Here is a 24786-nt window from a genome sequence, read left to right as displayed (position 1 = left end):
AGCACAAGGACATATGTATATCCACAAAGACCATTTACAACCGCTTTACCCGAAAACACTTGAGTAAGGTTTGATCCCAATGACATTTCATTTATTAACTGAGACTGATAAATTCAGTGCCTCTGAAATCAGATAAAACTTTGATAAATGGCTTCTGAGAGAACAGATCGCAATAGCATCTCCTGTCCACCCGTGGCCACCCGGCTGCAATCGACACCATTTTGTTTAATCAACAGCTCTGAAAACAATGCATTTGAGAGCTATCATTCCATTAACAGATAGGAGGAGATACATCATTCCTGAAGGGTCCCCTTGAAGGCAGAAAACTACAAAAACTAAACTCTGCATGTCTTAAGTAGGAACCAGAGGAGGAAATCAAAGCATCACAAACCGATTGGGTGATGCTATTCTGTGGGTGAAGACCTACGGTGTCATATTCTGATAGGAGTGCTCAAGATATCTTAGCCCCCACGGTACTCAGATCTCCCTCAAAAATGCACAGGTAGCTTTCTCGCTTTGTACCAATAACTCCAGACCTGGGCCAATTCTGCTCATGTTTGATAATGCACTTCCAATGCACTTTAAAAGTAGATTTTCCTGTTCTGCACAGGAAAATCCAGCTGCAAAAGCAGATTGGAAATGCATTATCTAGTGTGTGCAGAATGGGCCCAGGATCAGCCAGGCTAGCCTGAATTTATCAGACCTCAGAAGCGAAGCAGGGCCGACCCTGGCTACTATTTGGATAGGAGGCTTTCAAGGAATGCCAGGGTCGTAATGCAGAATCAGGCAATGGCAAACCACCTCTAACATCTGTTGTCTTCAAAAACCTATTGGGCAAGCCATGGGTCCGCTACGACTTGATAGCCACCACCCACCCACCTCCCACAATTATATATCTAGGAAATCCTGATCAGACAAAGGATGCGTTGGCTCTAAAACTCAACAAATCTTTTTGAACTCTAGCTGCTACTGGACTTGAAAGTAGCTGTTCTTCTGCAGATCATATGGCTACTCTCTGAAAGTAAGAAATTCTTGGTACCCTAAAGAGAAGTTCTCTGGAATCTGCTTTGGACATTAGCTCTGTCAGGGCCTGTAACTCTTCTGGGAGCTCATTCCACCAGGCAGGTGGACCATGAAGAGTTTTCTAAGGAAGAGAGAAGCAGAGGCGGTTTACTATGGCCTACCTCTGTGTAGGAACCGTAGACTTCCTTGGTGGTGGTCTCCCATCCATTACTAACCAGAGTCAACCCTCCTTAGCCTCCAAACTCCAGCTAGCCTAGGGCATCCAGATCTGGGCAACTTTTGCTGGATTGAACCCACAGTGGTGAATTTGGCTTCCATTTTGTTTCCTATGGAAAGCTATACATATACTGTTCAATACCATTCAGACAGCAAGCCTTAATGACTGCAGTTTCTTCCAAAACAGACTGCACATATGTTTATCCTTTTTTTAAAAAAAATAACAACTTGATATAGTGCGGCTCCGTTCCCTTCTCCAGTGCTTCTTCGCTATTTTCATTCCGCTGCCGCTAGAGCGAAAGAGAATGTGTGATGGGCTGCTGTTTATGGAAATCTGACATTTATCATTCAAGGGAGAAAAGATCTGATGATTCTCAAATGACATAGCCAAGAGCAAGCTGTATGATCTTTGTTTCCCACACATGGAAATAAAAGTCACAAATTCGCTCTGGCCCATCATTCATTTTCTTCCCAGACATTTTTTCCTCCTTTTTTTTTCACGATTCCTGCCTTCTTGCTATTCCCCACAATCCCTGGATCCTGGCCAGCTCTTCTTGTTTTACCCTACCCACCCTACAACTGCAGAGGAATTAGCAATAAAGAAGGTTGCTAAGCTCCACTTGGGGCCCAGAGCCCTCCAAGAATTACAGCTGCTCTCTGGACTATAGAGATCTGCTTCCCTGGAAGAAAGGGAAGCATCCAACAGGCAGGCTGGATGGCATCACATCAAACTCTGCCCTACCAGGAACCATCCCCCAACTCAGTCTAGGATTCCTACACAGAGGTAGGCCATAGCAAATCACCTCTGCTTCTCTCTTGCTTTGAAAAGTCTTCATGGGGTTTCTTGATGGCCCTGAAAGAGGAACAGATATATAGATTAAAAAATAGTGAATATAATCCATCATTTGCAAAATGGAAGGGTTCATGATATTGTCAGCATTCCGCAGGGCCTGCAAAACAGAGCTCTTCCACCAGATCTATGGTTGGGGTTGGGTGGCAAGGAATATCATGGCCCCCCTATAGGAGTGGTGGTTTGCGAGTCCATCTGCGCCCTCCTCTCCCTCCTCCTCCACCCCCTAGAGGTACTGTTGGGGCTTACGAGAGATGGGACGATGTTTCCGCCATATCTTATCTTGTCTTATTATTGTATAGTTTTGATATATGTGTATGTGTATTTTATAGTTTTATGTCAGGGGGTTTAATGGGATTTTTGGGTTTTATCTGACACTGTAACCTGCCACAAGCCTCCAGGGAGTGGCAAGAAATAAATTGCAACAACAACAACAACAACAGCAACAACAATAACAATAACAACAACAACAACAACAATAATAATAATATTTATGTGCTTTGTTTGTTTGTTTATTACTTACATTTTTCCGCCACCCTCTCTTGTGGCTCAGAGAACAAAGAATCCAGTATGACAGATACAACGTAAATTCAGTAACTGCATCAAAATCAACAACAACATCAACAGCATTGAACATTTAATTATTCACTGTTTAACTATTAGCATAATGCTGCAGATTGGTCAGGTTGGGGTTGTCCAGCGATGTGTCTGCTGGGCATGTTTGGTAGGATGGGGTTCTGGAGGGCCTAATAGATGTTGTCTGTACACTGGTCTCAACCAAATGCTTGGTGGAGCACCCAGAGGCAACACTTAGAAGGTGCAAGATGCTTCCTTAAACTAGCTTTTTGGAGTTAATGTGTCTGACAGAATATGGGAAGATCTGGGGAGAGTCATCAGCTTTGGACCTATGACTCAACCAGAGTTGAGGGACTCTGGGTAAGCAATTTTGGGCATTTTTATGGTGATCAGAAGCAGCAGCAGTCATCTGCAACTCTTTCTTGGTTCAGAACAAAGCCATTTGCCTGCACTAGGGTTGTCATGGTGGGAAGCCCATTAATTGTTTCTACTCTGTGGGTCAAGGTGAATCAGGTTAATACATCCCCCACTCTCTACAGATCCTTTTAAATATTACCAAAAAGATTCAGCCTGCTATCTAACCTTTTAAAAAAGGATTTTGGTGTTCCTGGTTGTGTGAAGATGAGAGGTCTCCTCGAGTCATGGCTAGACCCTCATGTTTCCACAAGTATCTAGTTCAGACCAACCTTGCTTTTTCTCTTTTCTTAAATCTAGTTTTCCGTCAGATTGAAGAAATGTAGGGTTGGAAGCCAGTGCCTTAAGGAAAACTTCGCCGTCCTTCTCAATCTCTTTTTTTACCCTTGCAACCTTACGGATGAAAGTGGGTCTACACTGAATCAAACCATTGTTCAGTCATGATCATCACAACATCATAGCATTGACTAGAGCCAGAGCTTTTTCATCCATGGCCCCAACCTGGTGGAACAAGCTCCCTAATGAAATCAAGGCCCTGCCAGAACTTAAACAATTCCGTAGGGCCTGCAGGTGAAGGCCAGCAACAAAGACCTGCCTACAATCTGGTCCCTTACCTGGCAACTCCTGACATCCAATACTGTCCCTAACTGTTACTACTGTTATACCAATTACGTTGTTCACCATTCCAAATGTTGCAATGTACCTTTCTGCTCCCCACTGGTTCAATATACACCGCCCAAAGACATCACAGTAAGGGGCGGTATACAAATCAAATGAATGAATGAATGAATGAATGAATGAATGAATGAATGAATGAATGAAAATCATAGGCTAGTATTAAAAATGTATATCCATTTTTTTAACCTAAAGATTAAACTAATGTTCTGCATAAGCATTTTCTAACACCTTAATTGTGGCATGAACCTATAGGAGTAAACCGGAGCCAAAAGATGTGTCAAGACACAGGCTTTTATGTCTAACCCTGGATTGAGGAAATAGATCATACCTTCCACTGCGACCCTATGGGAAAGTATTTGGGAATAACTCCATCGAACACTACCAGGCATGTTTTGAGGTAAATATGCATAGCAGCGGGCTGTAAATCTATTTGCAACCTATTTTTCTGCTAAGCAGCAAGAAACAGAAAACAGAAACTTAAAAAAAAATTGTGTGGACACTGCAAAACCTCAAATGGCTGCAATTCATTCATTTCATTCCTGTGTCCATATGAGAATCAATAGAGTTTGCATCCTTTGAAATGGTTTTAAAGCTGGTACAGATAAAAGCAACATATTTAACAGGGGAGAGGTGGGGGGGGGGGGAGGAGAGAAATCACTTCAAAGCCAAAGCCAAGCATTTGCTTATAGAAAATATAGGGAGTAAACTTTTAATGGGTTTGCTTCCAAACAATTTAATAGCTAAGTGATCTATGGTTTACTTTAACACACATTCTCATTAAAACTCAAGTAAATATCTCTGGATACAGACACATTCCTTGCCATTCTCTTTATTACTTAATTTTCCAGGTATCCCAGCATGATCTGAATAAATTATGCTGACAATACAAGACTATAAATGATAAATCAACCACACAATTTTAGTGATATATGGCATGAAATGTAAATAATAACCAGAGCTGCTAATTGGCTCGCTACCTGGCAACAAATCAGTAAGTGAGCTATTTTCACTGGTGATGCTTCAGTGGAGTACCACCCCAATCATTAAGCACTTCTGGCTTGTAAGCTCTTTCTATGGTTTTTCTGCAGGAGATGGAACTGTAGGATGAAAATTAACTTTTAAGGGTGTGGGGAGCGGAGAGAGAAGAAACCCTGGATGGCCGTAATATTGTTCATAGAGGTTGCCTGGGCCCGATGGACAATCGTCTTGACAGGTTTGGAATGGGAAGGTGTTGAATTTCTCATCCCTTCCGCCCGCCCCCCCCCCCTCCCCGGACAACCCCTGTTGGTGATTTTGTCCCCCCTCCCTCTCCCTTGCATGAATGGAACTCAGGAGTCTTCATTTTCATCCCACTTTTTTTCTTTGCATCAGATCTTTTTGTCCACGGCTTTGTTCCGTTTGTGCATCGACAAATTGGCCTGATTCTTTATACGGATAGGTATAATATGTAAATGGATTATAAAAACGGCGAAACAAGCATCGGCTCTGCCAACAGATCTGTTACAGCAGAGGCAAAAAACGAGGGGACTGACAGAATTAACAAAATATAAAGGGGGGACCAGTTCACACTCACTTCTCATTTGTAGTTGAGTCTGTCATCTAGCATTCTCAAGTAGAACCAGTAGGCTTCTAAAGAGTAAGTTCATGCAGTTGCCTTCTGCAGAGAGAGACCATTAGTCCTTCAGGATCAGGATCCTCTATTCCAGGGGTAGTCAACCTGTGGTCCTCCAGATGTCCATGGACTACAATTCCAATGAACCCCTGCCAGCATTTTCTGGCAGGGGCTCATCGGAATTGTAGTCCATGGACATCTGGAGGGCCACAGGTTGACTACCCCTGTCCTACAGCACGCGAAAGGAAGAGAGAGGCTGTTTCCCTCTATCTACTTCTCCAGCATCTTTCTTCTCAGTGAACCCTCGGCTTCAGGCTCAATAAATGGCTTCAGCGGAAATCAGCAATTTCAGGTTTCTCCCAGTGTGCTAATTGAAATCTGCAGCCTTCTTCCCCACCCCAAGTAAGTAATGTATAGTCTCATTAAAGACTATAGGGGGACTCCTTGGAGGGAGTGCTAATGATCACAATCCTGAGCAAGGAAGAGAGCTAGCACGGTATAATGCAGGGGTAGTCAACCTGTGGTCCTCCAGATGTTCATGGATTACAATTCCCATGAGCCCCTGCCAGCATTTGCTGGCAGGGGCTCATGGGAATTGTAGTCCATGAACATATGGAGGACCACAGGTTGACTACCCCTGCTCTATTCTAACTGGCATCAGCTTTTCAGGTTGCTGGGTACAGACCTTCACATCACCTGTTACCTGATCCATTTCCTTGAAGAAGCTGGTGGCTGAACCTCGGATCATCTGCGTTTGGAGCAGATGCTCTACCACTGAGCCGTCCCCTCATCCCCTCCCAAGCCAAACAAGCAAACCTACCTGCTAGTATCTATCACTTCTGGCACATGCTGATGTCATTGGGGTGTGTGGAATTAAGACTATTTTTCTTTAAGAAAAAGGCTGCTGTGACGGACAGAAATGAGACCCATCCATTTAGGGTTGTCAGTCCTCGATTGCAGCCAGGTGATTTCCTGGTTTGGAACCTCTCCTCTCTTTTTAAGGCACCAAGAAACTGGGGGGGGACTTACCAGGTGCAAGGAAGGAATAACCAGGAAGTGAACATGACATCCCTGCATCCCCCAGAAGCAGCATTCTTGGGAATAAGCTTAAATGAACAGACCTCAGTAGGGGGTCTGTTTAGGATTGTTCTCTCAGTTAATTAGGGTGAAGGACAAATGCACATTCTAAGCTGTGATGGGTTAGAAAATATGTCCTCGGCCCTGGAAACAAAGCCTCGGAACACAGCGAATCTGTGTTCTCGCTTTGCCCTCCTTCAGCGTGGCCCTTATCTTTAAGTTCAGGCCAATATGATTCAGCCACTAATTTCAAATTAAGCATGAGGTTAAGTCATTTGCGGGAGAGGGATCGCCAGTGAGGCACACTCGCAATGCAAGCTAGGTGTATTTTGTATTTCCGTTATATCCGTCTGCCGCTCTCATCAGATAAAGAGCTCCTCCACAGTGTTTAATTGAGAGAGGTGGCCACTTAAGACAGACATTAATTACCCTTTGCTTTGGAGCCATTCGGGTACTTGTTTACCAAAACCTAGTTTGAAAGATAGCAGGTTATCGGTTATTTTATTGCGTGAGATAACAGGTTATCTCGCCAGCTGAATTTGCAAAAACAAGCACCTAATCGTTCAGCACCAAAGGGCAATTTACTCATTGGCATTTGATTATGCAAGCGTTGCTCCGCGATCTTTTTGAAAAGATAAGCTCTGCTGCTCAGTAAGAAGGGGCTTCGAATGGAGGAAAGGGGTCGTTCAGATGGCAACCCGCACCGGGTGGGGTTAAGCAAGAGACCTTGGCATGAACTGGCCTCCATTGTCAGAATCCCCAATGACTTAATATTTCACCCAGCATGCACTTCACTTGATTCTAATTGGCATGTCCTCAAAATATTCAGCAGGCTCAAGTAGCAAAGCTAGTTCTAAGATGGACCATACTGGTTGTGGGGGGGAGGCAGCATGTGTGAATGCCCTTCCATAAAACCTTTCACATTTAAATATTATGTCTGGAAGGCAGGTAAACCCTTCTCCCTGACTTACTAGGTTGTTATGGAGAGGGCTATTAAAAATAACCTTCACCTGAAGTCAGACAGGCTCTCACATTTAGTCATATCTTAATGTGGCCTATTGAAAGGAGATGAGGTCCTCAAGAGAGCAAAGCCAGGTTTGGTTTGGGCCCTGCTTATAAGCAGCCTGTTTCCTACTCTCAGCAAGTTACCTGCACATGGAGCCTGCACTTCAAGTAAATGTTAGCATTAAACATTTCAGAAGGCATCCTTGCATCCTGTTAAATGCTATGTTTGCATTCACTAGTGCAGTGGTTCAAGTTAGTTGCCACAGCTACATCACTTCTGGTGTGTACTAGGGTGTCATCATGCCATGTCTCTGGGGTGATAATCTGGTATTTGGGCAAAAATTCTATGGTAAAACATGGCTTCTCCTATAGAGCAGGGGTAGTCAACCTGCGGTCCTCCAGATGTCCATTGACTACAATTCCAATGAGCATTTGCTGGCAGGGGCTCATGGGAATTGTAGTCCATGAACATTTGGAGGACCACAGGTTGACTACCCCTGCTATAGAGTTTATGCTCAAATTCCAGAGCATTGTCTGGTTGTTACCAATGTGATGATGTCATTAACAGTGTATGCCACAAGATATATTGTCACACTGCTGGCCAGGAGGCCTGGGCCTCCCTCTCTCTCCTGGTAAGTGTCTCCACTGGCCAGCTAATTGGCAGTGGGGAGGTGATGCCTGGTGGTGGAGGATCTGGCAACCCTAGTTCAAGTATTGGTGTGGGGTCTGGCAACCCTAGTTCAAGTATTGGACTACTATCTAGGAGACTCACTGGGTGACTTTGGGGTCAGTTGCTCTCTATCTCAGCATAATACACTCCACATGGCTACACAACATCACTTCTGTTTGTGCTCAGAAGAGATGTCACAATGTTGTAGGTGTTCCCCAGATCTCTATGGTTTTTATCATAGAGATTGTGGAAATCCTAGAGTGTCATGACATCACTTCTGGAGGCGGAGCTGGCTGGTAATCTTACACAGGGTGTAATGGGCAAAGTACTGGACAACTTGGAAGCAAGGAGATCAGTGTTGTAAGCTGCTGTAGGTCCCACTGGGGAGAAAAAGAGGGGCAGGCAGCTTACAAAACATGTAAGTGAGGCACAGATGCCCAAGGTAAGACCCATAAACACATTAATTAAAATAAACCAGGTTTAAACTGTCTAAATATAAGTCCCTGATCTTGAACACATTACATTTATTTAGGCAGCGCGTTTCTATCCCGCTTCTTCAGAGAACTTTTCGAGACAGCTTGCAAAACCCAACATAATAAAAACATAATACTACATTAAAACTGATAATTAAGACGTTAAACACCCATCCAGAGTGTAACGCTTAAAATGGATTTTAAACCGTATTCATACTAAAAAGCAGGCTCAAATAACATTACAAGTCAATCCCTTGATGAGAAGCCTGGGTGAAAAGAAAAATGCTTTCAGCTGTTTCCTGGACGAGAGCATGCAGCTCACAGTCTGACGAGGTACCACCCATTCTGCCACCTCAGGAATTCTGCCACCTCATTTTGCTGCGCATCTATGCCACAATCAAATCCCCGTCGCTGCGGGAATAGCGCTGCAGTGCTCAGTCAACTAAACACACATGAAATGCCACACTGGGTAGCCCCGTAAAGTGCGTTTTAAAAGTGTTAATTTTTTGAGCAAAATGCCAAGGGAGAAAAAAAAAAATTCTGAAGAGAAGGACCAGCAAAGCAGAGCAACAGAATGCCAATGTGCAGATAACCAGAGAAATAGTGACAGAATGCAGCCGGGGGGATTCGCTCCTCTCTGCTTTTACTGACTCAGACACTTCGTTCATTTGTTGTCCATTCTGGCTGACGCTTCAAGGGCCTGAGCACTGATCTTTCACAGTACTAGCAATCCGACTTTTTAAAAAGCTCTATACAGGCCATAAGGGCAGGGGCTCGTGGGAATTGTAGTCCATGGACATCTGGAAAGCCACAATTTGGTCACCCCTTCCATAAACAGTAACTGGGAGCATTTGTGTGTACTATTGCATTTCTCCCATGCCTTGTCCACAGTACTCAGATACTCAGTTATGCGCTACTGCCCCTCCTCCATTTGCTTATCACTGCCATCATATGAAATGGGTCAGGCTGAAGGGAGCAAGTGGGCCCAAGGTCATCTTCTGCACCATCAGAAAGTCCAGTACTTTGCCCATTATTCCATGGCGGCTCTCTATTAGACATGGATTGGCCGTTTCACTTCCAGAGAAATTTCCTGGTAGGCTTCTGCTCTAGAAGGTAGAAGCCAGCAGCAAGCAGAACCATGTCTAGCAATTCTGCCACTCCCTCAGCCAACTGTTGGCTTTCACCCATCCATGTCAATAAGGGTCCATCTTAGCTTGGCAGAGCTGTTCCATCAGAAGAAGAAGAGTTGGTTCTTATATGCCGCTTTTCTCTACTCAAAGGAGTCTCAAAGCAGCTTACATTAGCCTCCCCTTTCCTCTCCCCACAACAGACACCCTGTGAAGTAGGTGAGGCTGAGAGAGCCCTGATATTACCGAAGAAGAAGAAGAGTTAGTTCTTATATGATGCTTTTCTCTACCCGAAGGAGTCTCAAAGCGGCTTACATTTGCCTTCCCTTTCCTCTCCCAAGGTCACCCAGCTGGCTGCATGTGGGGGAATGCAGAATCGAACTCAGCTCACCAGATTAGAAGTCCGCACTCCTAACCACTACACGAGACTGGCTGTCTCATAAATGCTGCCCCCTCCCTCCTGAGAACCCATTCGACACCTCCCTAGAAAGGTTGAAATTATCAGGAGGAGATGCTTTAATGCTAAAGTGTTCTAATGCTTCATTAATATAATTTTTTTTTTGTTTGCTGTCAGCCACCCTGCACCAGCCAGAGAAGGGCAGGGTCCAAATTAAATGTATTTATTTATTTACTTATGCCGCAGGGGCCATTCAGCTTGGCTTGTTCCTGAGCCATTTTAACATGCCAATCTGCCCCTGCCTGCCACTGAACCAGGAGCCCTCCCAGTGTTTAGCCCAGCTCCTCCCTTCCTTGGTGGCCATGGCTTCCACCTTTCTCTAAAGCTGAATCCATGGCCAATTGGAATGTTCCTTTAAAATCTCAATATCTTAACTCCAAAGGCTTGAATTCAAAGTGGTCAATCACAGAATCACCCCTCGTCAGATTCCAAGTAGGGTTTTCAATTCTTGGTTGGGAATTACCTGGAAGATGGGGGAGGGGGATGCCCCGGGGATGGAAGGGATGGGACGGGGTGGGACCTCAGTGGGGTATAATGCCAGAGGGCCACCCTCCTGAGCAGCTGTTTTCTCCAGGGGAACTTAGAGATAAATTCTAATTCAGGGAGATCTCTCAACCCTTCTTGGAGGTTGGCAATCCCAAGGCCTGTATTGAATTTTTTTTTAAGTTACATTTCTTTCAAACCCTACTGAAAAAAAACCTGTTTTGCAGCCCCTGCAAAGCCTGTAAAATATTCAGCACCCTGCATCTTACATCCCTTTAACTAAGAGCTCCTTTAATTCTGTGCTGGCATGCACGTGAAGTCAAAACATTTTAGCACTTGGCAGAATATAGCAGTAAATAAAATAGCCTCAATGAATGGTAGAAAACTGTTAATTGTGTTTTGCTTGCTCTATTGTTTGTGGATCACTTGCATGGTTAAAAATTAATTTTATGACGTTATTTAAAACAATACATGTGACATTTTAGATGTTCCCATGAAGGATACTTAGCAATAATAAATAGGTGGGGTTGTCAAAGGAAATTTGCCAACTCAAGCATCTATAACGGATAAAAGGAGCTATCTATAAATTACTGTAAGGTACAAAAAAATGGCTTTATTTTCTTTAGAGAAACCCTCCACGCATCTATCTTTTGTTTTTATTCACTGATGAATTCTGGATAGGCAGAGAAAAACAATAAAAGTTTGATGATTACATGGCTATTCTTGACAACCTTAAATATTTCAGAGTAAGAAAAATATCACTCTAGTGTGAAACTTAAAAATAAAGACATCCAGCACTAAAGAACCCCAACTGTCAAATATCACCTGGGGGGGACAGATAAAACTAAATTATTTGGGGGGGGAAATGCATCCCTACATTCATATGTCATTTCATGCTTTAAATGTCCCCATTCAGACATGAATACAATTGCTCTTCCAAACCCGAATATGTAATTGGTATTCTATGTACTCCGATTCTGAGATTAACACAACAGAACTGGTTTTAATATTTTAACACTCTTTCTTTTAATACTACTTTTTGAACAGGCACATTTCGCCAATCCGGACAGACTCTGGTTTTGAAACTCTGTCCCACTGAATTCACTGCTCTGCAGAAACAGCATAGCTAATATCCTCTGGAGGCATCGAGAATTTTCTTTGGATGCAGGGAAACAGATGCATCCTGGCCTTTCCTACCCTTTCTCTTAGTGATGGTACACACGGAGTAACTGCTACTCTAGTGTGGTGACTCTGAAAGCAAAGGAGAAATGCCTCTTGTTTGTTTGTTTTAAAATAGGGATTGTTATAAAAGAGGGGGGAAATGACAGTACTTTAAAAATACAAAAAAATGGAACAGATGCATCTTGGTAATACAGAAAAGATATCAGTCTAACAATGTATATCTGGTTGTTGTGTTTTCTGGGCTGCGGGGCTGCAGTCTGGTAGGTTTGGCCCCTGATGTTTTGCCAGGAACTATGACTGGCATCTTCAGATGTAAGACATAGAAAGATGGGACTCCCTCTGTGCCAAAACTACCAGACCACAGCCACACAGCAAAGATAACCCACAACAACCAGTTGACTTTGATAATGAAAGCATTTGACAATTCATCACTGTTTATTTTATTTACTTCATTTATATCCTACCATCAGGCTTTCTCAACCAGGTTTCATGAAACCCTCAGGTTTCTTGATGGCCCTGGAAGGGTTTCCCAAATGGGTGGGAGTTAATTAATTTTTAATATATATATATTTTTAATGGTTGAACATTTATCAGGTGATATGACCACATATGGTCATATCGACCCACACATTCCTGCAAAAATGGCCAATGATTGGCCTGGAGGGAGTGGGAAGGGGAGGTGGCATGTACCCAGCTATGCTTCCTCACCATTTTCTGCATATTCTTCACCACTTATGGAGTTTCTTGAACCCATTTGCCACCATTGCATTCCATCCCGTGCGTAAACGGTTTGCTTCGCTTCTTCCTCCTCCGCGTTCTCCATGCCGCCATTTCAGTGGCCATGCATAATAGGCCCCTGTTTGCTCACGGACAGGTCTCTCCAGCTTCCTGGAGGCCTGAAGCAGTCCTGAAAGCCTCAAGAGGGCTTTGCCAATGGAATGGGGCTACCACAGAAAAGGCCATGGTAGGTCATTCTTACTTGTAGAAAGTAAAAACTGGCCCCAGATCAAAATCAAAGATCCAACAAGTTGCAACCTTTCCCTGCGAAACAGAAATCAGAAGAAATTTGCCATGGATAGTTAGCATGGTTAGAATTAGATACGAGGGCAACCACATTCCACTGTGTAGCTGCCCAGATAAAGCACCTATGTTTTCACATGATGATCTGACTACAACAGACATGCAGAATAGATCTTAAGACTTGCAACACATTTTGTTACTACTTGCCTATTCTACTTCCTCTTTCCCTTTTTTGTAAATCCTTTGTACTACATCGCCACATTTTTAATACATGAAAAAGATTTTGTAAGAAAACTTCTTATGGATCTGCCTTAAAACTGTCTGAAGAATTCCCTTTACTAATTCTAAAAAATTGAGCATCATACTGTAAATAATTTACTTTTTTTAACCCTTCATCTTTTCTCTTATTATACATAGAAATGCTTGGATCCTTCTGACTTTGTAATGTCTGGTTTCATAGACTTTATCAGTCCTTATATGGATGTAATGAAGCAAGGAATTTCTAAAATGAAAAAGAAGTCATTTATATCATAAATAAATAAATAAAATGTTGCATTCTGATAATAGAAGCCAGGAAGAGAGTAAAGAATGGAAGAATTCATAATGCAGCCAACTATTCTTTGAAGTATAATGTCTTCGTAATGTTAATAGCACCACATTTAATATCCTTGGAGTTGATGTAAGACTTCCAGGCATTGTAAAAGAATCAGGCATCAATATAAATGACATTGTTTATACTCGCCAGAAAGGGTAAACAGGCAAAAAGTTAAAAAAAAAAAGGATTCCTAATCTATTGAAGTCTAAACATGTGATCCTATAAATACTTAAGTAGATGAAATAACCACCGATCAACTCAGCTAGATGATTGGTTGTTATGTTCTTCATTTCCCTTTTGTTTCGTCATATAAGTGGTATCAAAACCACATGTCAACATTCACCAGAAGGATGACAAGAAAAGCCTTGCGAAATTTTGTTGATCAATTGACCAATCTCTATAGTGCAATCCTCAATGGAATTATACCTTCTTAATAATCTCAGCCTATATCAGTGCGCTTTTGGAGCTGGACTTTCCTATGCAAAACAGGAAAATTTACTTCTAAAGTGCTTTGACAATGCATTATCCAGCTTGTGCAGAAAGAAAGAGCCCTGGTTTCCAGGATTTGAATTCACCACTCTCAACTACTATAATATGTTGGCTCTCAGTGGCTCCTTACCTTTGCAGTACATTCCTCCAGGAGCCAGCATACTGATTCCCGAGTCCTGTGTTTCGTCTCCTCTTTTGTTCTAACATTAAGAGTTCTACCATCTCTCGATAGGCTGAAAGCCCAACTTCTGGAAGGCAGAAAATCCCCCAGGTTTCAAAATGAGTTGAGACATCTCAGCTGTGGTCATGACAGGCATTCTAGGCTGCTGGAAGCTCTCTGCTCTGGCTCCCAATTGGCTGAGAGGCAAAACTGGCTCCGGCAGACCTATAAGACAACTGAGTACGCAACACCAGGCAGCCTCGGTGCCAATGCTCGCTAAGCCTCTTCAGTATGGTTTGCTGCTAATTTGTCATGGCACATATTTGCCTTATGTCTAATTAGCATCAAATTGCAAACTGCTATTTGCTAACAATTTGTTGCATCAATCTGCTTGGAAATCTATAGTTTAGCATTGGATTGCAGCTTATTCTGTCGATCAAAATCTCAATTCACACCATACGCAAAATAATATACTCCTCCCGTCAAAAGGGGGAGGGCGAAAAACACGGCAGTGTTTTATTACACAACCAGAGAGAGAATTAAACAGGAAAACATTGCTGCCTCTCATATCAATTTCAGTTGTTTAATTATGTGCCATGTTCATGTCTTTTCTTTACGGCAACATATGGGCCACTTCCGATATGGGATGAAACACTGAGCTTTGCACTTCTCCTTTGTCCAGTAGACTCTTTTCCAGCTAGCGTCCCTTCCTACAAACAGATTTTCTTGCAAACAGGATTCCTAGAGTATGGTTGGGTTACCCAGCAGACCTCTTGGGAACTGTGAATAATGGCAACAGATCCACCTGTCAGAGTTGTTTTGTTTATTAACTTGAAATCATGTACAGCTCTCATTTCCCTCAGATAATGTATCGTCAGGATGGGTGAAGCAATTACAATAATTGGGAACAGAATTAGAATAGTGCCAAGGATTGCCTGCCTCTATGTGCGGTTCCTGGTCTCCCTTCCAAATACGGACCAGGGCTGACCCTGCTTAGCTTCCAAGATCTGACGAGATTGGGTTAGCCTGACCTGTCCATTTCAAGGTGTGCTCTATACTAGTTTATGCTAAAGTGCTTCTTATAATTCAGTGGCAGAGCATATATTTTGCTAGAAGGAGGTCTTAGGTTCTATCATTAGCTTTAAAAGCATCCCAAGAAGCAGGACTGGGAAGACCCCTGACGTGAAAACTTGGAGATACACTGTTATTTAAAAATATATATACAATCCTGAGAAAGATGGAGCAATAACCTGAAAGTTGACATATTCATTTTTGGAGGGACAGCCATAGCGTATTGATAAAGCACATCCTTTGCATTTGGATTTTTGAGTGAAATTACTTCGAGGTCTATTGAAAAACTCTAAGATACCAAGTGCTGGAAAAATCCTTCATGAACAACTGGAGGGCTGCAGCCCATCAGGGACTAAGCTGGGTAGACCAAAGGACTGTCTTGGTACATGGCAATTGTATGTCTTTTAGAAGAGATTAAATGTCCAAGCATGAAACAGAAAGACCAAAAAAGAAAAGGCGCTTAAGTGTACTCAGCACTGACATAATTAAATCTACCACATCTAGGTCAGCTGAGGATGCGGGTTAAAGCACCTATGATTTATTCACAGCTTTTCAACAACGCCGCTTCCATTGACAGCACCTTAACTCTTCCACATCCCATAAAGTGGCTGATGTACTTAGGCAGCACATGTCTTGCGCATGGATCAGGGGTAAGAAGTGCAGTCTTGGATGGAGCCAAACAGAACCGACATCTTTTAGTGATGGAAATGCCTAGTTGACTCTGGTGTATGGAAACAGTGATGCCTCCATGACAGTGTATGAGCTGAGCAAAGAATAGGAATTAGAAATGGGAGGCAAAATATCCTAGAGGTTCCTTAAAAACAAGGGGACTATCCACACCAGCAATGAGACTAAAGGAGGGTGATGGTTCAGGGAGATGGAAGGCAGCAAGGTGCAGCCTGATCTCATCAGATCTCAAAAGCTAAGCAAGATTGGTACATGGATGGGAGAGCACCAAGGAAGGCTCTGCAGAGGAAAGCAGTGGCAAAAACCGGCTTGGCTTCTGTCTACCCTTGAAAGCCCTTTGCTAACTTGACTGCTCTTATGTACATTATGCTACCAGGGTAGACTGGTACCTGTCAAGGGTAGCCTTACTGGGAAAGCACCTTGTACGCTGGCATCCTGGAGAGCCATCAGTCCCCAGAAACAGACAAATTAACCTATATGTATTGACCCTGTTGCTGTAGACCAGGTCTGAGCCAAGCAGACCTTACAGTGCTTCCAGAACCACAGCAGCACCATGGCCCTCGCTTGCTCTGGTATTGCTTTAACATCCTAGTTCCCTACAAGGCATCCTCATGTAGTTGCCAAAGGGACCAAAACAGACCATTACTACCTTCCTGTTTTCAACAATCCCGACTACCCTGAGTTTGTCACACCTTGAAAGCTAAGCAGGGTTTGTCGTGGATAGTACCTTGTTGGGAGACCACCAAGGACACCGATAGCTGCTGTACTGAGAATGGCAGCAGCAGACCACTTCTGTTCTCATTTCTTTCCTTGAAAACCTCATGAAATACCAGAACATCATAATTGTATATTAACGACAGCAGCAACCACAACAACATGGTTTCTTGCTGTCCACAGTTTCATGACCAAAGTAATGAAACGGGTAGGGGAAATGGCATTAAAATCAATATCTGTTGATTGCACATAGTGGCTTGGATCCAACCAGTTTCTTCGTTCCATTTCACTCAGTGCCTTTCATTAATACATGGTCTTGGCTCATACAGATCCCATGATACCCTGCACAGCCTGTTTGCTGGCCAGAAAGAAACCCCATGGCTTAGTAGCACAACATTTGCTTGGCATGCAGAAGGTCCCAGGTTCAATTCCTCACCTGACATCTACAGTTAAAAGGATTGTGCACTAGGTGATGTTAATGATTTTAGCCTGAAATCCTGGAAGGCCATGGCCAGTATGAGTATGCAATACTGACCTTGATGGAGCAACAGTCTGACAGTCTAAGTCAGGGGTAGTCAAACTGCGGCCCTCCAGATCTCCATGGACTACAATTCCCAGGAGGGAATTCTCCTGGGAATTGTAGTCCATGGACATCTGGAGGGCCGCAGTTTGACTACCCCTGGTCTAAGTCATGTTTGCTCCACTTCCAACTATAGAAAAACCAGTCAGATCTAAGCCAGTGCATAGAACATCATAGAAATACCACATCCAAATGGTGCATAATGCATAACTGGCATGTTTACAATAGCATAAAGGAGCACGAGTGCAACCAAAATTTCCATAACAGAAATAAACATACTGGGAAAATGAGCAGAGGGAATTAATGAAATAGAAGGGCTTGCAATGGAGTCACACTCAGACTCAAGGCAAATGAAACAGCATAGCCATGCTTCCCTAGAGAATACCTAAACTACACCATTTGCCATGCATTAGCTAACCCTCATTCAAGAAGTACCCACACGCATGGGGAGTTTTAACGCTTGCAGCTAGAGATTCCCTGTAGAGGATGCAAGAGAGGAGTTAGGTTTGCTAGACGTTGTTTTTAGAACCTGCACTGGTCTCCATTTCAGAGAATCGGTTGTCTTTTCTCAGGAAACAAGAAAGATCTGACAATGGAAGATCAGCACGAGTCTAAAACATGCTTCCTCCCAGGAGAGTACTAGACTATAAAATACTAAATAGGCTTCTACCCTGGTGTAATACAGTCACTAATGCATGTTTCCTTACTGGCTTAATACAATCCGAAACCATCCAAGCTCTCCCCTGGGTATAATAGAGCTCACTGTACACGGCTATGCAAAGATACTTCTGCCTCTGGTCTGTAATCAGCATCTACTCAATAAACAAAACGGGGTGGGAGGACCTCACACCCTTACACGTATATGTTAGTTTCTTGCGGGAATCGACTCCCACCTTTTGCAGAGCAGGGAAATAAAAGTGTCAGACGCCATGCTGTCCATGTGCATTCACAAGCCTGAAAAATCCACTGGCAGGGATGGGATTTAGCATGCCATAAAAGAAGGAATTGGACAGGGAAGGTATTTCTGCTATCTAAACAATAGACTATCCTTAAAACACTGATAAGGGGAAAGGTAACATTTATGTTTAGCAGATTTTACTTACTTTGGCACAGAGATCATCATCTTCTATGACACACTTTCCTTTGCTGGAGGAAACCTTTCTTTTTTGCCATCAAGTCTCCCTTACCAAATACTGGCCAGGGCTGACCCTGCTTAGCTTCCAAGAACTGGTGAGATTGGACTAGCCCGGGCAAGACAGCTCAGATCAGGAAAACCTTGCTGATTCTCAGATGTTTCTGCACTTTGTTCCTGCTCCTTCCACCCCTATACAATCTGCCTTCTCATGGAGATATTTCCAGAATTTCCTCCAGATCTGAGTCTTCAAAAATGGCCAATTACCAGTCCAGCACCAATGCACTGCGGATCCTCCAATCTTTCATTTTAAAAAAGTCCAAGTCTTATACAGAGAACCAGGCATGTCCAGCTTCACACAACTCTTAACCAACTCATAGGCAACTTTTTTTCCCCTACAGATACTACACCAATGGGTACAAATCACACAAAAACAATCTTCATGCAACTCCTGGTACAGCTGGGTATGCATGCAAACAGAACACTGCACATGAAATAAATGCTTACAAAGCTATACCTACAAACATGGCGTAGACCCCCTTAATACAATAGTTCTATTTCTCATGGTTCCATTTCTCCATTTCCATTTTTAAGATGTTTGTGGTTTTCTACAGCTTCTAGTTGAGATCCATCTCCACTCTATGTTATTGATCTACACCGAAAATCACACTGCATGTATCACATGAAGCTGAATCAGGCCATTGGTTCAGCAGAGTCAATAATGTGACTGTATGCATGGCGGTATGTAAATTTTTTGGCGTGTGGTGTCTCACCAACATGCAAAACAGGTACCCATCAGTAACCCCCTGTATCATAAGAACCTTGACAGCCTCTGTTTGCGTATTGATAGTGATAGTCTGCTTTTTTCAAATGGCCTTCATAAACAGCTTAAAATTAAAATCTATCCATCATATTTCAATATAAATAGAACAAAGTTCACTTTTTTGCAGTGTTTGTTTTGTCAATGGACACATGTGCCTCAGTAACATGGAGGTGGGGGAGATGTAAATGAGCTAATACAAGAAAAATCTGTCACAAATCTGGTCATTTCATTCATATGAGCATCAGAAGAGCCCTGAAGGATTAGACCAATGGTCCATCTAGTCCAGCATTCTGACTCACATAGTGGCCAAGCCGTTGGCCCAGAGAGCCAACAGAAGGGCATAGAGGCCCTCCCTTACTGTTGCCTCCTGGCATAGGTATTCAAACAATGACTTCCTCTGAATGGGGAGGTCCCTTTTCGTCAATGTAGCTAGTAGCCACTGATAGTCATATCCTCCTTGAATCTGTCCAATCCCCTTTTCAAGCTACCTCTGCCAGCGGCTAGCACAATATTTCCTTGGCAGCACATTCTGCATTTTAATCAGTCATTGAACCAGCTTGGTATCATGGTTAAGAGCAGCAGCCTCAAATCTGGAGAGCCAGGTTTGATTCCCCACTCCTCCTCCACATACAGCCAGCTGGGTGACCTTGATCCAGTCACAGTTCTCTCAGAGCTCTTTCAGCCTCCCATACCTCCCAAGATGTCCGTTGTGGGAAGAGGAAGGGTAGGCCATTGTCAGCCACTTTGAGGTTCTTTCGGGTAGTAAAAAAGGAGGTGCAAAAAAACCAGGCTTCTTCTCTTCTTTTTTTAATTTCATTTTTAAGAACTTTCATTCTATTGCATTGTTAGGATTTCATTCTTAAGAATCCTTGGAATTGATTAAGGAGGACCGAATTGCAGAGCAGAGTAAAATTCTGAAATAATTTGTCACCCTTTGCAACAGTTCAGGGACAGCCTTGAGATATTACAGTCCGTGTCAAAGTAACTTGTATACACACACACACACACAACCCTTATGTGGATAGTTTCGTTTCAAAAACAATTACACCGTACCTTTAAAACATTAGCGTATTTACTACTCTAGGAAGGGAAAGATAGATGACAACAAAATCAATGGAACACAATCCCCCAATGCCTGCAGTAATGTTGATGCCTGGAGAGGTACCAGATGGTTCATCTCGACGTCCTGACTCACCAAAGGTCCTCTCTTTCTTAGTACTCGGCTTCTTTGCCCAATGGGCCGTGCCCATTTGAGCCAAAGGAATTGGTATAACTCCTCCTCCTCCTCCTTGCATCAAATTTCCACTTCTATCTATTGTGAATTTTTTTTCCCAACAGATCGACCCGCTTCGATCAATAGGTTCATGATGAAAGAACCTGGTCTGGCTACCTATGACTGGCGGCGACGTTTTCCCAGCGATTCCGCAGGAGTCAAAAACTCAACAAAGCGGATCGCGGATCCTGTATAGGGAGCGTGCTGCTTGTGTCTGTGACCACTGTATGCAAACCTTGGCATTAGTCACCGCCAGGCTGCCTCTGACAGGCCTGAAATGAGGGAGATTAATGTGAGGCAAGGGTACTTTATTATTGTCATTCTGTTCTTTCACACTCTGCCTCTGACTTTCAATTTTGCTCCAGAATTAATTGTCTGCTTCTTACAGTATGACTGATGTAGAAGGATACAAGCAAGAGAAGCACCTAGTTCTGGCCTTGACAATCTGAACTCCTCGCAGGAGGATGTATTGTCGTGCGGTCAAATTCGGGGACAGACAGGCATCTTTCAAAGCGGCCGGCCCACGTTTCTTTTCCCGCTTCGAGCGGATCCGGCCGAAGATTATCCGTTTCTAAGAGCGTCGCCCCTCTTCCCTCCCTCCTTGCCGGGCCGCCAGCCCCCTTCCCCGGTTGCAATGCTAACAAAACACCGGCGTCATTATCAAGTATTAGAACACAAGACCGTGGATCTGCTAGTTTCAGATGAGGCCTTTCCCAAGCTTTGGAGTTGTTGTTTTTTTTTTATGTTGGAGGGGCTGTAAATTAGTAATGTAGCTGAGTCTAAATCCCTACCCTCTCTGATTTAAGCATTGTTGAGAGAACATTATATACAGTATCTCTGACAATAAAAAATACATGACTATGTACGTCTGTATCATTTACTATTTACAGCCTTTAACAGTGCCGAAGCAAATTACTTTTAAAAAGTAAGACAAATATTTAAAGATCCCGTATCTAAACTGGAATGTCAGGCTGTAGATCAGGTTTAAAATGATCTGCTGTAAAAGGAAGATCAAAGGACATCTTTACCAGGGAATTGAGGTCTGGGATTTTAGGATGAAAGAGGGAGGGAGGGAGGGGGGAATAAAATGCCCAAACGTTCCTCTCTGAACAGTGAATGTATTTTCGAGGTTAGCCTCTGATGGCAAAATGGTGTTTAACAGAATTTTTTTTTTCAAACTTTTGACACAGAATGTCTAAGTCAAGAAAAACCTCCTGAGGATGCTGTATGGCAACAAAGACAGGTGGTTTTGATTGAGCCTGAGAAAAAGAAAGGACCAAAGCTACTTCGGTGTCCAAATGTTGTTGTTTTTCAAACCCTCTGAGGGAAAGAATCCTAGCCAAGCAAAAACACCATGAAGAAATAGCAGCGTGTAATGAGCCCAGTTTGATGTACCCTTGGAAAACTGGACAGAGCTCTCCAAGATCTTCGTATCTGGAAATTTAATTTGTGTCTTCTGGCTTCCAAGAGTGGGCTGTAGAGACATCAAAAATGGGACAGGTCTTCATGAGTGGAATAGATCATTCACGTTTGATTTTTATAAAGCCCAGCCTTCCTCCAAATAGTTCAAGTGCTCAATTTTCTATTGTCTTTGCTATTTTGGTGTAGTGGTTAGGAGTGCGGACTTCTAATCCGGCATGCCGGGTTCAATTCTGCGCTCCCCCACATGCAACCAGCTGGGTGACCTTGGGCTCGCCACGGCACTGATAAAACTGTTCTGACCCAGCAGTGATATCAGTGCTCTCTCAGCCTCACCCACCCCACAGGGTGTCTGTTGTGGGGAGAGGAATGGGAAGGCGACTGTAAGCCGCTTTGAGCCTCCTTTGGGTAGGGGAAAGCGGCATATAAGAACCAACTCTTCTTCTTCTTTTATTTTGCCATCACAAGAGACAGCGAGAGATTGAAGGCCATCTAGATAGACTCACAGAAGATCATGGATTTCATCCTGTGTCTCCCCCAACCAAACCCTTGTCTGAACTGCTTCCTATTTTCCCACACCAGCTCCATCATAGTAACCAGGAGCCATATTTCAGTACGGAAAGAAAACCATCCAGATTACACTTGTTAAGAGGTGTCCCACTGGCCTATTCAAAACACAAGGAAATGAACCAAGAGTTGTGAACGGTGTAGCAGATAAACAAAAGTATATCAGAAAACTGCCTTAAACTGGGTCATCCAGGCTAGCCAGATCTCATCAAATCTCAGAAGCAAAGCTGGATTGGCCCTTGCTACTATTTGGTTGGGAGATCACCAAGGAAGTCCAGGCATGCAGTGGCAATGCAAAACCACCAATAGATAACTGTTGCCTGGATAAACCTACAGGGCTGCCATAATTTGGCTGCACTTTTCACCACCATATCAGAGATATATTCAGAGAGTGGTTCAAAGAAGGATAGCAATATGAAGAATGGCTGGACAGCTGTAGGAGGATTAAGTTTGGGGGAGCAAGAAGCAAAGACTATTGTACCATTTGAGGAGAAAGCTTTAGTGCTTAGATCAGGCATTCTCAACCAGGGTTTTGTGATGGCCTTGAAAGGGTTTCCTGTATGGGTGGGAGTTAATTAATTTGTAATATATGGTCATATCAACCCCCCTCCCAAATGGCCAATGATAGGCCTAGAGGGGGTGGGAAGAGGAGGGGCCCCAGGTGAGCATAGACACAGCTAGGCTTCCCGGCCATATTCTGCACTATTACACCACTTTGGGGTTTTCTTGAAGCCTGAAGAATGTTTCTCAATGGTTAAAAAAAAGTTGAGAAATTCTGCCTTAGATTGTGTCATCATGTTTGTTTGGGGCTTTTCTGGGCCCTTCACTATAGACCATTTTTTATTATTATGTATTTATTTTTATTAATGCATTTTTACCCCGATTCTCTACCCAGTGAGACCCCAAAACTGCTTACAAAATTTCCGAAATACAATTTCAATAAACAAAGAGCAAATGAAGAGGATGAAGACTTTATTCTTTAAAGAGGAAGCGTGGCATGGTGTGAGCTCAAGATGTTCCTTAGGGGAGCTACCAGAGAGGTAGACATATTAGAAGGCAAAAGTCTCACCCTCCCCTGGTGATTTTGAATTGGCAAAGGCCCCAAGCAAACTAACCCAAGGCTATAATGGCTTGGACTGTTATGGCACTCCATCTCTCAAGTAGCTGGATCACAGGTGACAAGCTGCAGGCTGAGATCAGACTTAAGGCATCAGATTTAGATCCCATCCTGAGGTTCACCTAGGCCCATTCTGCACACGTTGGATAATGCACTTTCAGTGCACCTTAGAAATAAGGCTCTTACTTCTGCACAGCAAAATCCAGCTGCAAAAGCACCTTGAAAGTGCATTATCCAATGTGTGCAGAATAGGCCCTAGGGTTCGATTATGCCTGAAAAGTCCTGGTCCATAACTATGCTAAGAATGACTAGTGTTTTTGATAAGCAAATAGCAACTATATGAGCATACCATTTGGATCCAAACCAAAGCATAGTGAGCATCTGCCATTTTACTTGGATAACGGAACAAGCCCTGTGGCAAAGAATTATTCCCAGGGATAAATTTAAAATCTCCCAAGAGAAGATCCAGGTCGCCGGCAACACATAGTTGGCTTTTTTGACATTGGAGGTCATGGTTAACCTGTAGATCTCTTGTACTTTGGATAACAACAGCAATCAGATGGACAGGAAGCATCTTAATAGGTAATGTTATTTTCCATTAATGTCTAACCCCTCCCCCATTGTTGTCGGGAGCTTTTTTTTTTTTTGCAAGGACTTCAAGAACGCCTTTCTCAGATACACCGACTGAATATGCAATAAATCTCTCAAGCTTTATCTCATCTCCAGCTTCAGCATGAACCTGGAATTACTTTAAAGGTGACAGAAGGCCAAACTGTCTTCCTAAGTGTACACCAGAAAGTAAATTACCACCACTCCAGTCAAGGAAGATGTAATTTTGTCCCATTAATGATTAATCAGAAACACAATGGGAAAATATGAAGAAATAACTGTCTCTTTTTATTTATGCAGATGTTCATGACCTGCTCTGTGTAGGCGAAGACCTCCTTGAATTTTTTTTCTGTTTGCCAAGTCTTCTAGGGGGTTTAAGCAGCAGGCAAAGGCAGCCGGTGAAGCTGGATGGTACAGAATAAGGCTAAGGCAGGGATGTCATCATGATTTGCACATGAAGGAATTTTGTAGGCCATTAAACATTTGAGCCAAGGAAGCTGGGAGACAACAGAGTCACAGAACAGACAAAATAATGTTTCTTTACCTAATGAGTGATTATATTGTGGAATTTGTTACCAGTGGAGATAGTAATGGCCCCGGTCACAGAAAGCTTTAAAAGGGGATGAATGAGGTAAAGCACTCCTAGCTAAGAGAATTAAGACGAACATCCATATTGAAGAGGCAGTA

This window comes from Paroedura picta, chromosome 14, assembly GCF_049243985.1.
Source record: "Paroedura picta isolate Pp20150507F chromosome 14, Ppicta_v3.0, whole genome shotgun sequence".
NCBI classification, from domain to species: Eukaryota; Metazoa; Chordata; class Lepidosauria; order Squamata; family Gekkonidae; genus Paroedura; species Paroedura picta.
Note: the sequence above shows the minus strand (reverse complement) of the source record.